Here is a 14,721-nt window from a genome sequence, read left to right as displayed (position 1 = left end):
TAGAAGTGGCCCAGAAGAATTTATAGTTTGACCTCTTACTTAACAAAAAAGAAAGAGAATTGGAAAGAATAAGTCAGTTAGCTATAGTTACATACTTTGAAGGTATCACAGTAGAATCTGAATCCACATATTCCTGACCTAAAATTCAGTTTTGCATCCATTATAAATGACACGACCTCTTAACTAGATAGATTTTGGCTTTCAAGTAGTTATTGTCTAGTCTGAACAAACTTTGAGATTTTGAATTGAGATAAAAATGGTAAGATATATTTATATATGTATCTATATATCTACATACATAGATATACACATATGTATACAGACTATACATATGTGCATATATGTATATATACACATATATACAGAGACACACATATATACATAAACAATTATATACATGTGTGTGTTTTTTAAAGGATGGAGACATTCACTCAATGTAGTTTGGTTAAACACTATGTGCAATATTCTTGTTGTTGACTCATTTCAATCATGTCCAACTCTTTTTGATTCTTTTTGAGGTTTTCTTGGAAAAGATATGTGAATTGTCATTTCCTTCTCCAACTCGTGATATAGAAGTAGAAACTGAAACTGTGTTAAGTGACTTGTCCAGGGGCACACAGCTAGTAAGTATTTGAGGCCAAACTTGGGTCTTCTTGATTCCAACATTGACACTCTATCCACTGCACTACGTAGATGCCCAAGAATCTCGATACAGTACTTTCCATGATACTAAGGCAGTAGAATCTATGTGCTTAAAGAACCCTTATAACTTCTCTGAGACACACAGAGGAGTTATAAGGGGTCTTTAAGCACCTGGATTCTACTGCCTTAACATCATGGAACTGAGAGCTGAGAGTCAGGATTGCCCATTGGAAAGAGCCCTGAATTCAGAATTACAAAACTGATATTCAAGGTTCCACTCAGAAAGTTCATGGGCTGCTTGGACTGATACCCACCCCCCCTGTATCTTTGGTGATTACTACTGTGCTTGGTATATAGTAAGTATATATAAGTATATAATGACTCAAAGAAAGATAGGAGGGTAACTTTCAGTGATGAAAGAGACCAGAGGGATTGGCTGGTCTGATCTTTTATTTTCACAGATGAGGAAACTGATCTCTAAGTCAACAATCATTTTATTAAGCATCTATGAGAGAAATTGTGGTAAACACTGGATCGCAGGAAGACTGCCTTTCCCCAAAGTCACACAACTACCAAAGAGCATTTGTTAGGGCGGGGTCTCTGGCTCCAAATTCACACATTGCTTTTAAAATAACAACAGCAGCCGCAGCAGCAGAATTTCCTGTCTGAGTGAGGTCCATCAGTAAAATGGATCCAGTAACACTTGTAGTACTTAACTCTACCAGCTGTTGTGAGAAAAGTTTCCTGTCCACCTTGAAGAGCTGCAGACTTGGACGTTCTCGTTACATAAAACATGAGCTGTCCAAAAACAGAAACGAGCTAAGAGCGAAGCAGTTCCTCCCCAGCATTATTTCTGGTCTGTAATTACCATTTCATCATTGATAGAGGGAACATGTAATTTGCAGCAGCATCGCTAAATCTGGTCAGTTCCTTGCCTGTGGGCTGGTTCATTGATCCAGAGGTGCCCTGCTGACAAGCCTACAAACTTGATGAAGTGATGGATGGATTTGTGGCAGGCAGGTTGGGACTAAACAGGCAGAGACTTAGGAGGTGAATGGCCTGATTTCCAGGCTGATCCTTGAGGCAGCCCAGCAGGATGACATTGGGCCAGTCTCTGTTGCTGTTATGGATTTTAGTTTCACCTTCTAAAAAAAAAAAAAAGATGTTGAACAAGAATCATCTTATGATTCTTCTTGGGTATCAGTCAATCAAATAATAAACATTTATTAAATACTTCTTATGTTTTAAGCATGAGAGATACAAAGAAAGGTGAAAGGTCTTACCAGTATGGGTGCTCCCAATATAAAAAGGAATTCAATTTAAATTGATTCAAGAAGCAGTTGTTAAGGGCCTACTATGGGCCATATGCTGTCCTAGGTGCTGAACATACAAATATGACACCGTGTCTACCTTCTTTATGATCTTGACAACGAAAGGAAAACCCCATGAACCTCCACACAAGCACTAAGAATAAGCAGACATCAAAAGGAGCTTTCTTTAATCATCCATCGATTATTCTGGAATTAAGGTCTTTGCATCTTAGGTGGCTAGATAGTACAATGGAATTGGAATCAGGAAAGCCTAAGTTCAAATCTGTCTGGACACTTAGTAACCTCGCTTAACTTGTTTGCCTCAGTTTCCTCATTTATCAAATGGGAGACAAAGTAACTTCTACTTCCTACGGTTCTTATGAGAATCAAATGAGATGATCATTGTGAAGTGGCGAGCACAGTGTTTGGCACAAAGTAAGTGCTATATAATTTTTAGCCAATAGTGATAGTCAAACTCCCCAAGGTATGAGCTTTGTCGGTACAACAACAGGATATGCAAAAAGGACTTCACTTTCACTTTTATCACACTCCAAATATTTAATCCTTACCATTGTTTTGCTGATTTCTCTATTAGCAAACTAGCCTTTTTGCTTTCTTTCTTTCTTTTTCTTTTCTTTTCTTTTTTTTTTTTAAGAGAGAGAGTGATAGAGAGCTTGACTTGCTGCAGAGCAGTACTAATGTTTGAATCCTGGTCCTGATAATATATGAGCTGTATGTATGTATGTATAGATAGATGGATGGATGGATGGATGGATGAATGGATGGATCTAGATCATATTTTAAGGTTTAAGGAATGCTTACATGAGTTATTTTCTTGAAGCCTCATAACAATTCCTTAAACTTTTGAATGCTACTGCCTATCAGTTCTCAGTATTGTTCTTAATTTCTCCTGCTTCTGCTGCTGCTCTTTCCCCTTCTTTTCTGCTTAGTGAGTTACAGGTCTTAGGAAAATGGCAAGCGCACTAAGGAATCTCTGAATCCCCTGTGCCTGGGCCTTTCTGCTTGGGTGGTGGTCAGTGCTTGATCAGCCTGACAAGCTGAAACACAGAACATCCCATTCAGCCTGGCTTACAGGTGCTTTTGTGGTCTCTTGGCTGGAAGATGAAAATCAGACTTATTAAAGACAACACAGGATCTTGTCAATGGCATGTTGCCTGTCCCTGAGCAGTCCAAATTGTGCCTCGGAGTAATTGATTTCATCAGCCTTTCAAGACTAATCTCTCATTAGGAATGTAACTTGAGCCCTGTTTTTCATTTTTCATCCACAGAACTGGGAGGCGAATAGTACAGTGGGTCTCAATGAGTGTTCTGTTGGGGAAAAGGCCCCTGAGTATATTTAACTTATTTCTTTTTATCTCAGGGAAGCCCTTTATAGGACTTAAAACTAAACAGACACGGGGACTGGGGGTGGGTGGGAAGCGCACAATGAAAAGGTGGATTTGGGGCTAGAATTTCTTGAGGATTTAATTCTGGGGGGGCTCAGCTGGGATCTCTTTTAAGTATCACATTGAACCAAAGCCATTTTCTTGCCAAATGGACAACTGCGTATAGTTTGTTGACTTTTATTCTTGACTCTCTCCTTCATGACTTCCTCTGAAAATGATGGATAGATTTTAACTCTGATTTCTATTCTTCTATTCCCTTTAAATTCATCCTTCAGATAGTAACCCAAACACTCCTATACTCAGTCAGCTGTTGGATTGATCTCAAGTAGGTAAATATTAACTCAAGTCATTCTGATTGCTGATAGAATTTTCTTTTAATCATATCTCTGTTCATGTCATTCCTCTGTTCAAATCTTCCAGTAGCTTGCCATTATCTTCCTGGGAATCTCCAGGTTGCTTTGCTGATATTTAAGTCTCTTAACTTTCTAAATAGAAATTCTTGTGACTTATTTCTGCTACTTGCCATTGCATCATTTGTCTCTCAGTTCTGTGCATGACAAATGAAAACCAGGGCTCAAGTTTCATTCCTAACTTTTTGTCCCCAGAGAGCCACTATATTCTCTCATCTTCATGGCTTTGCTCCCGAAGTCCTGTCTGTCAAGAATGCCTTTACTCTCTCTTTGGAATTCTTACATGTGCTTTAAAGCCAATTTAAATTCTATTTCCCATAGAACAGCTGCCCATATCTTATAGAATAAGTAAAATGGGGTCAAATAAATTAAACCGTTTGAGTAAGGATTTACATGGCAATTAAATGTGGGAAGAGAAAAATAAAAGGAGGGGCAATTATCCATTCATAAGAAATGGCTTAAGTAAAAATTGGAAGAATCAAGAGTATTTCCCCCCTTCTGCCAGTTTTTTTGTTTAGTTTTTCATCTCCCCCACCCCCCAAAAAAATTTAAAAATTTTAATGTTCATTTTTTTTACTTTAAAGTTTCAAATTCTCTCCCTGTTTTCTTTTTTCCCACCCCCTTCACAGAGAAAGCAAGCAATTCAATACAGGTGATACATGTATAGTCATGCAAAATATTTCCATATTAGTCATGTTGCAAAAAAAAAAAAAAAAAGACCAAAAAAAAAAAAACCCTCGAGAAAAACAAAGAAAATAAGAAAAAAGTATGCTTCAATCTCTATGCAGATACCATTAGTTCCTTCTGGGGATTGGAAAGCATTTTTCATCATGAGTTTTTAAGAGTTGTCTTGAATCATTGTATTGCTGAGAATAGATATGCCATTCACAGCTGATCATCTTACAATTTTGCTGTTACTCTGTACACAGTACATGTTACTTTGCATCCATTTCTATAAATCTTTTCATTCTGAGAGCATCCTGCTCATCATTTATTATAGCATAATAATATTCCATTCCACTCCCCAATGGATGGATATCCCCTCAATTTCCAATTCTTTGCCACCAGAAAAGAGCTGCTATAAATATTTTGTATGTATATATTTTTTTCTTTTTTTTTTTTTTTGAGTTTTATTGTTTGGGGGGGATATAGATCTTATAGTGATATTGTTAGGTCAAAGGATATGCATGTTTTACAGCCCTTTGAGTTTTGTTCCAAATTACTCTACAGAATGGCTTGATAATTCAGTTTCACCAACATTGCATTAATGACTCATTTTTCCTACATCTCCAACATTTGTCACTTTCCTTTTCTGTTCTATTAGCCCATTTAATAAGTATGAGGCAGTACCTCAGAATTGTTTAATTTTCATTTCTCCAATCAATAATGATTTAGAGCATTTTTTCATATGATTATAGATAGTTTTGATTCCTTCATCTGAAAACTATTCATATCTTTTGGTCATTTGTCAATTGGAGAATGACTTTTATTTCTATAAATTTGACTTAGTTTTTTATATATGCATGTGAAATAAGGCCTTTATCAGAGAAATTTGCTTTATTTTTTTCATAATTATGATGGCTAACTGTATTTCTCTCCATTCTATTTTTCTCTCCCTTTATTTTATTCTCTGTCTCCCTTTATCCTATCCCTCCTCCAAAATGTTTTATTTCTGGCTATCTCTTCTATCAATCTGCCTTCCTATCACTCACCTCCTTTTTTCATCCTCTTCCCCTCCTACTTTGCTGTAGGGTAAGATAGATTTCTATACCTAATTGTGTATGTCCTTCCCTCCTTGAGCCAATTCCAATGAGAATAAGTTTCACTCATTCTCTTTTACCTCTCTTATCTTCTCCTCTGCTAAAAAAGTTTTTTCCTTGTTTTTTTTTTTTTAATGTGAAGTAATTTGCCTTATTCTATCTTTTGTTTTTCCTTTCTCCTGGTGCATTCTTCTCTCACTCTTCAGTTTTATTTAAAAATATATATTATTCCTTCATTTTCAACTCACACTTGTGATCTCCACATATATATGTATATATATATATATATATATATATACATATATATATATGTATTCACACACACACACACACACACACACACACATATATATATAGGAGACCTCTAATAATGGTGACTTCACCTTCTTGTTAGACAGTCCTTTCTACTTATGCGCAACTTTTACTATTTTTCTGATATCCAGCCTAGATTTGTCTCTTTGCAAATTCTACTCCTTGATCTTTTTTTCTGCCTTCTAGGGCCAAGGAGAATGAGACTAATTCTCTGTTCCTTGAGATGGCCCTTCAAATACTTACACATGCAGTGATGTTTCCCTCCAGTCATCCATCTCTTTTTCATGTCCCTCCAGCTGTCTAAGTCTGTTAATCTGTAAGATAAAAACAATAAAGGCCAGAATAACACATCTATTCCAAGTTTGCCTTGAGGCTCTGGTAGATAATGGACACAAAGCGCTTTGTAAATCACAAGATACTACAGAGACGTGGGCCCTCGTCCTCCCCAGCATCACCATCAGCATCATCAACACAACAAAATATCAGCTAACTGGAAAGATCATTTGAATGCATTATGTAAATATCACCCACTGAAAGCAGAAAGAGGAAGTTCTTGATGATAACAATAACAACTGGCTTTTATTACATGTTTTAAAAATACCTTTTGATTGCAAAATACTTCATTTTCCTTGCTTCATTTAGTCCTCAAACAGTTTCCTAAAGAAGGGCACTGGGGTTTAAAGGAGAAATCTCTGGATTTGGAATTAGAAAGAGCTGGGAAAATTAATTTCCCAAAATTGCTTGCAGTTTGTTCCCAGGCAAGTCAATTAACTTGTCTGAATCTCAGTTTCCTCATCTGTAAAATGACAATTAATATGATCACTTTCTCAAGTCCATCGTGAGAATCAGAAAAGGGGGTAGATTTGAATATTTGCCAAATTTTAACATGTCATTTCAATGTTAACTATTTTTGTGATATGGAGAGAGGATATTGGTTCTGTGGGGAGAGCACTGCTGAACACATGATAGACACTTGTTAGATTGTTTCTGGATCTTTGTGGTCTCATCTGGGATTTTCTTGGCAAAGATACTGGAGTAGTTTGTGATTTCCTTCTCTAGCTCATTTTTACGGATGCAGACTTTATTGAGTAAGTAGACTAAGGTCACACAGCTAGTAAGGATCTGAGGCTGCATTTGAATTCAGGAGGATGAGGTTTCCTCCTCCAGGACTGGCACTCTATCCACTGTATCAGTTGGCTGCCTGTTCTAGGCACTTAATAAATGCTTATTGACTTCAAAAGATCTAAATTCAAACTTTAATTCTACTACAGACTCACTGAGTGGTCCTGGGGAAGAAAATCATGACAGGCTTTATATAATTCAGTTCAATCTCCCATGCTGTCAAAATCCGACTGTGACTTTTGTGAGCTTTGGAGGTTGGATTTTTTTAGATGAACACTGCGTCTCTCCCAAATCTGGTATTCAGGAAAGTGATGAACACTGATTTCCTGCATCACTGTAAAGTGAACAAAAGCTAAAAAGAGAAGTCGGTCTTTCCAATGGTTTCATAGATTACCTGAGGGGCATTGGAGCCAAGGGGCTTTGATAAGTCTCCTCCCTCTTCTGTAAACTGAAATCCTTAAGGATTTCTTTGACTGATGGACTCGGGACATGTTTACCAGACTTGGGGGAAAAAATGGACTCAATGGCTAATTCCTAATTAATTAATTAAGCAATGAGCCTGAAATCTCACCCTCCTACCCCCACATTGCTCTTATGGGTTTTCTTAAGATAGTTAACAGCTACTGGCTAAGGTCCTGAAGGCAAGAAGAGTTATCAGAATCCCAAAGCAGCCTTTTCTTTCTGCTACTATTTCAGAAGCTGGATGTTAATGGGCCTGAAGGAGGGGCTGGGTGGCAGGTGTTTCCATCTGACAATGTTCACTGATCTTGACTTCCTGGTACCCCTGGAAATGTGCGAATTTCAGCTCCTTAAGAAATCCAAACACTTTCCTTTATTAATGGCCCTTAATAGCTTATAATGAAGGCACAACTCAGCAGTGAAAGAAGGGATTAGCATTTGTTTGAAGTTCAAACACAGGATAAGGAATGGATTTGCTAATTGTTTTTTTCCTGCTGGGGATATTAGCTGGGATTCAGTGACGACATATATGCATATATTATCCCACATGGTCCATGCCTAAGAGATATGTCTGTAAAATAAAGCTAACTCAAAAGTCAGCTTCAATAGAGCTAAGTCAAGATGAAGAAAATCTGTAGGGTAACAGAGTCAGGAGGGACCCTAGAACATGGGATTCAGAAAGTTACTGTTAGGGGAAAAAAAGATATTAAAACAAGTAACACAGAATATTGGAGCTTAGAAGTAGCTCAGAATACAGAAATCCATCTCTAGAAGGGCCTTTAAAACACAGAACAGTGATTTTGGACAGAGAAAGAACATGAGAACATAAACTATCAGAACATAGAAAACAGGATTCTAGAGCAAACATTAGAATGGGGAAAAAATGGAGCTAGTCCTCTAACCCTTAAATTTTTCAATAAATATTCTTTGAGTAGAGAATGTTACACATATTGTCAACAACCTCAAATCTGATGCTTTGCTTTCTAGAGCTGTTTTTCTCAGCTGTCTCTTTGTCTCTGTGTATGTACGTGCACACAAACATGAGGCTGTGTATATTTTATATGTATCTATATACACACATACACAAACTCATAAATGCATCTGTACTCTTCAGAAAAAAGAGTATCCGTGCACAAGATCATAGTTATGTGTGTCCAGTCCCTAATCATGTCTACTCTCTTTTCATTTTGCATCCCTGCTAGGCTAGGGCTTCTATAGGAAATAAGACTTAAATCCCTATGACCCCTTGTCTCAACATGCAGCAAAGACTCTAGGGGGTTAATCACAGGAATGATAGGGATATTTGAGCAGATTTTAATCCCTTTTAGCCATGAAGTCTTTCTGGATCTGACTGGTTATGTTTGAACAATAAAAAATCATAGTGGCGTAAATCAATTTTTACAAAAAAAATCGTAATGAATCAAGTAAGAGAGCCATCTGGTATTGCTCACTTGTAGAAGAAAATCTTGGAACTGAAAGATATTGCCGCAGGTCAGTTGGATTAGGTCTTTTACAAAAAGGAAATATGGACAACATGCAGATAGAGACAAGTAGAATACTGATGAATATTCATGTGCCTTGAAATCCCAAATCTGCCTAACCTAGAATCTCAAGAAGAATCATGAGATAGAATTGGAGAACTTGAGTTCAAATCACCATTTCTGGCACTAGCTGGGCAAACCTTCATCTTGCTGATCCTCGGTGTGCTCATCTGTAAAATGGCATCATGAGAGATGGATTGTTGGGAATCTTGAAGTAAATTGTGTCTGTAAAGCCCTTTGAAAGCCTTAAAATGTGATGGTAAGTTTAGATTCTTCTCATCCAACCCTGGCATTTCGTGTATGACTTCTCATAGAATAAAACCAATCTGGTCAAATTCTACTGTGAATTACTGGCAAATGCAGGGCTAAACTTTTGGATTCACAGTTTTGATTGGGATAATAAAATGATAGCCACAGTCATTGATGCCATAGAGATTTGTTCTTATTCACTAAAGAGGTCATTGGATAATGGTTACTCCACCTTCATGTGACAGCTCGCTATCTTGACCCATATCGTTTTTATCCATAAGTTAAATCCTTAAATGTGGTATAAGCCATCCCCTCCCTTGTTCTGTGCTCCTTGGGAATAAGAACAATCCTTTGTTTTTGTACGATAGACCTTTTACACTTCTGGTTGTTCATTGGTGATGAGGAAGGTACCAGGAAAATGATGAACCAGTATTTGCCTAACTGGATACTGAGATATGTGCCTCTCTATCTATCTATCTATCTATCTATCTATCTATCTATCTATCTATAGATATATCTATATATCTATAGATAGATAGATATAGATATATATAGATATAGATATATATAGATAGATAGATAGACAGAGACAAAGAAAGAGAGAGAGAGAGAGAGAGAGAGAGAGAGAGAGAGAGAGAGAGAGAGAGAGAGAGAGAGAGAATGATAATGGCTATATTAGTATAGGGAAAATAATGCTTTATTAAGAGTTGAAGCCCAAGGCTAGAAATCTGCTTCTGCCATTTGCTGCCAGCCAAGTCACTTTACCTTTCTAGGTATTCCTAACTTCTTGCCCTGCAGAATTAGAGGGTCAGAGCAGATGGCGCGAATTCCAGGATCTGTAAGTCAGAAGTCAGTAAACACTTAACCAACCCACCAGTGAAGACACTCTACAGTAACATCCTCTTCAGTGGTTATCTAGGTTCTGCTTTTGAAGCTTTCCAGGTAGGGAAAGCCCTCCCCTTCTTGATGAAGTTCATTCCACAGATGGGAAGCGTTCATGCTTAGAGAGGCTTGTTGATATTGGCCGGGTGGCAGTTGGCACTTTACTTTGTTTCCTTTTGCTGACACTACCAAGGCTAAATGTGCCTCCTTGTCATTTTCCCTCTCACTCCTGGATCTGCCCTCAGGATCCAAACAAAACAAGGATGATCCTTGCTCTCCTAATAGCCCTACATGTAATTGAGAATAGCATCATGTCTCCCTTGAATTTTTTTTCTTTCTCAGGCTAAACCTTACACGCAATCCTCATATGGCGTGGAATCAAGTTATTTCTTCATCTTCTCCCCCTCCTTCCACCTTCCTCTTATTTATTATCTCCCCCATTGGGGTGTCTTTTTATCTTCCCCCATTAGAGTGTCACTGAGGGAAGTCACTGTCCCTTTTTTGCCTGGATTTGTGTCTGCAGCGCTTGGCAAAAGAACCTGACACATAATAGGCACTTTATGAAGTGGTCTCCTTGACCACAATCCTGGTTACCCTCCAGTTCAATCTCTTCAGTATACCCAGTTCTCAAACCGCAGTGCTCAAAGCTGAATGTAGTGCTCTCCAAATGGGGTCTGGAGAAGAGAAACTTCAACAGGACCATCACCTCCTAGACATGATGCCTCTCAATGAAGCTCAAGAAACTGGAGTTCTTATGGCTGTCCTAACACCCTATGGACTCATATGGAATATAGAATATATTCAACCTCCTAGGTTCTTTATTTGTTTATGTATTTTTTTATTTATTTGCTCATTTGTTTATTCATTTATCTACTTTAATCTTTATATCCTCCATCTATCTAACTATCTATCTATCTATCTATCTATCTATCTATCTATCTGTCTGTTTTACATTGTTGGTAGAATTGTGAACTGATCCCAAGTTGTTTTTTTTTTTTTTAGCACAATTGTTGCCTCCCTTGTCCTCTAAATTTAGAGCTGTGATCCCTAGAAGGGGTTCTGGGCCTGGATATTAGGTTTAGGGTCCCACTGAGCAGCCTGTGGGTGCATTACTGATCCTTTCCAAGTCTCACAGAGTCCTACAGGTTGTGTCTCAGTTTCTTCTTATGAAATGTGTATAATTCTATTTGTGGTCTTTTCCTGAGAAACGTATGCTATAAAGTGAGTTATAAATATCAACCGTTAATATCATTCCTGGGTAGAATCCTGAGCAAGGGTCTCTATCATTGTATATGTAAAAGAAATCTTCTCTTTTGAAAGAAGATTGGTATCTTAATAGAAACAGAACCGGCTGGACCTGAATCCATGGAGAGGATATAAGTGGGTCTGCTTGGGGGGATGGAAAGAGATCTTAGGGAGAGTTCACAGGCTCATGAATGGAGTGTTAGAGTGGAGCTCAGAGTCCATCTAGTTTAAAACCCATAGTGTACCAATGAACTAACTGAACACAGAAGGGGATTAGAAGTCATCTCAGCCAGACTTCCTGAAGGAGACTTCAAGGGAGATGAAAACCTTAAACAAATTTGAGCAGGCTCTGAGCCACTGATCTTACCCTCAAGATCACCCCCCACACCCATGGGGCTCACCTGGACCCCATAGATTTGGAGCAGGGAGATATGTTAGAGATGAAGAAATGAGATTAGATAACTTTGCCCAAGGTCACACCAACAGTAAGTGACAGAATTGGGTTTGAAACCCACTTTCCTCTCCATCTTTCTCAACTTACCAAGGTGGGTGTGGGGTGGGGCTTATCCCAAAAAACACACTGAATGACTTGGCACCCCAATGATTGCTTTCCTCAATGCTTCCCCCCGAGGCATTCTATAACAGCTTTAATTATGGAGAATGAGCTAAAATGGAAAAAAATAAAACACTGTATCCAGAGGTTGGAAGCCCCCCTCCAGCAGTGACAGGGGGGCCAGCCCATTCTAGCCCCCATAGAGGAAAGCCGAACAGCCTAATCACGCTCGTAGGATTCCAATGAGATCTCCCCTTTACTCCCCACTCCAGGGAAACCAGAACATACTAAAATAGGCCTTCTGCAAAGCAAATAGGAGCATGGGGGCGGTTAGATGTTTCCACCAATGTCACGTCAAAGTGAATTCCATCATTATGTGAGCCCCCAGTTAGTCTGGCCCCAGCAGCAGTGCATACAAAGCAGTAAAGGACAGCCCTGAATAGCAGCTATAATCAAACCTGACTAAATAACACCGCCCCTCGAGAACTGTACTTTCATACTTGGGGGACGAAAAGCTGAAAAAGTAGTACTTCCGGAAAAGCATGGAGACAGGTTTGGGTTGAGAATGGGAAAGTTCAATAGATGGGTTTCAGTGTGCAGAGGGGAGGGAGTCCCCGCAGGAGGGCACTTGTTGTCAGGGGGATCTCTGAGGAGATGGGGGAACCTGAGTGACAGGGAACTGCTGGTGGGCAGCTTCAGAGGCGGTCCTCCCCATGTCTATCTGGAGAGGAGGTGGAGGCTTCCCGAGGTCCCTCTCCTGCTCAGCCCCATCTCTTCTACAACGTTCTAGCGAAGGCCTCCGTAAGTCATGTTCCGTGAATGTACCAAATGAAAGGATCTGTGCATTTCAGCGTTCAGTGGTTCATTTAATTGTAGGGGAAGCCCCAGTCTTCTCAGCCAGCAGGCTTAGTATCGTATCACAAACAGGGGAACTGCACAGGAGATGGGGGGAACTCACCTGAGAGACAGGATGGCCTGCTCTCTCCATCTCTTCAGCCTGGAACCCGGAGGGTTAGAACCCTGGAAGAGAACAGTGCAGATAGCAGAACTTCCAAAGCAAAAGCCGCACTAAGAAGGCGGGGAAATGGGGGAGAGGAAGGAGCATAATCAAGACCTAAACAAAGAGAAAGGTGGAATCAGAAAACAAAGCACCAACACCAACGATTCTGGCTTTTTGTCTAAAAAACAGCACACATCTCTTTCAATCTGTGGCCAGAAGCAGCACAAAGAGCAGGAATATTCGTGGTTTCCAATGGGATTTTTCTTTGTTATTCATTGATCCTTCAGATCACAATGAAGACTTTGCCATGTCCCAGGCAGTTGGTGAAAGGGAAGGATTATAGATTTATTCAGAGAAAGATTAGAATTCTGGGTCTGTCATTCACTGTTTGTGAAGTTAGAGTCAAATCACCTCTTCCCTCCCTCTCAGCTTACTCATCTGTGTAATGAAAAAAGTACCTTAGAAAGGGAATGAAAGTCCCTTCAACTCTCTGACCCTCTGTGTCTCCTCATGCAGGGCTGGCCCTCCATCTTTGGTTCTCTGTAAATATTACTAATGTGAGAATGGCCATATTGAAGCAGCAGAGGGCCGAAGTCTTGGTATAGGATGAAGATTCAGAGCAAGTTTCTAAACTCAGTCTTGAGCGTAACTTGGATAAATCTCCTAATTTCTGTAGGCTCTAATTTCTTCACCTGTAAGATTAGGGATTGGGCTAGATGTTTTCTGCTCTCCTCTTCTATCTCTGATTTTCTGTGTTCTATTTCTAAAGATCCCTAAAAATACAAGAAAAGAGAAAATAATCAAAGGAGAAACAAGTGGCTGCACAAAGAGCGCTCTCAGTGACCAATTCATTTGCAAAATTTACAAGAGAAGGTGGAAGATCAGGGAGTCAAGGGTAGATAATAAGGTAGAGCATCATCCTGCCTCAACAGTGTCAGGTGTGCTAAGACCTCAGTTTATGTTGACAGTGAATGATAAGGACAACAAAAAGGGATTTTTAGTTACATGGGGAGAAAGGCAGCGAATTGGGGTGGTGAATAGAGGATTTGGGGTTAAGAAGACTTGAGTTCAAATCTTGCCTCAAAAACTTATTAGTTTTATGAGCCTGAGCACATTAATTAATCACATTGAACTTCAGTTTTCTCATTGGTAAATTGAGATTATTGGAAAAGTTGGGTCCTAAAATTCCTTCTAGCTTGAAATGTATGATCCAGGATCTCTGAAAAGGATGATTGGGATTATAATGCTGTAAAATAAATTGAAGGTCCTCGGATTACTTCTCTGCTTTTCAACAAGTTGAGGGATCCTAGGACTTGACAGATAAAATAAAATGGATTTTAGAGAGCTGAAACCAGAGATAAGAGTTTGCTTTGCTGCTTTCTATTATATAATCATCAAAAATATTATTTTTGGTAAGGCAAAAAAACCCCTCTGGGTTTAAGTGACTTGCCTAGAGTCACACAGCTGGTAAGTATTAAGTTTCTGAGCTGGATCAGTCAGGAGGACTTCAGGGCATCTAGATGGCCCATCATCAAAAATCATTTAAATGTGTCACTGGATACATAATGTAAATTTTGATGAGCTTATTTTTCATTCCTAGAAAAAATAAGACATACTATTAAGGAGTTGGCTTGTGAACATTTAGAAATGGTAGAGATGGTAACTCAGGGTCAGTATGACTTCATCAAAAGCAAATCATGATAAACTCAACTCATTTCCATTGTTTGCCAGAAGAATATGGTAATAGGTTAATTAAATTAGATTTCATCAACGCACTTAGTAAAGCTCCTAACTAAAAGTTTCCTAAAGGGAAACTGTTTGGATTCAAAA

At 38.9% G+C, this 14,721-nt stretch overlaps 1 long non-coding RNA gene across 1 annotated transcript; it reads right to left on the bottom strand.

Moving 5' to 3' along the window:
- Positions 1-1,047: 1,047 nt before the first annotated feature.
- On the bottom strand, positions 1,048-6,279 carry LOC127552324 (uncharacterized). The gene is made up of 2 exons (XR_007951329.1): positions 6,084-6,279; positions 1,048-1,787 (listed from the first exon to the last, which is right to left on the bottom strand). It is a non-coding gene; the product is annotated as an uncharacterized LOC127552324 (long non-coding RNA).
- Positions 6,280-14,721: the final 8,442 nt, after the last annotated feature.

Source organism: Antechinus flavipes, chromosome 2 (genome assembly GCF_016432865.1).
Source record: "Antechinus flavipes isolate AdamAnt ecotype Samford, QLD, Australia chromosome 2, AdamAnt_v2, whole genome shotgun sequence".
Lineage (NCBI taxonomy): Eukaryota > Metazoa > Chordata > Mammalia > Dasyuromorphia > Dasyuridae > Antechinus > Antechinus flavipes.
The sequence above is the reverse complement of the archived record's forward strand: the minus strand, read 5'-3'. Positions and strand labels throughout refer to the sequence as shown.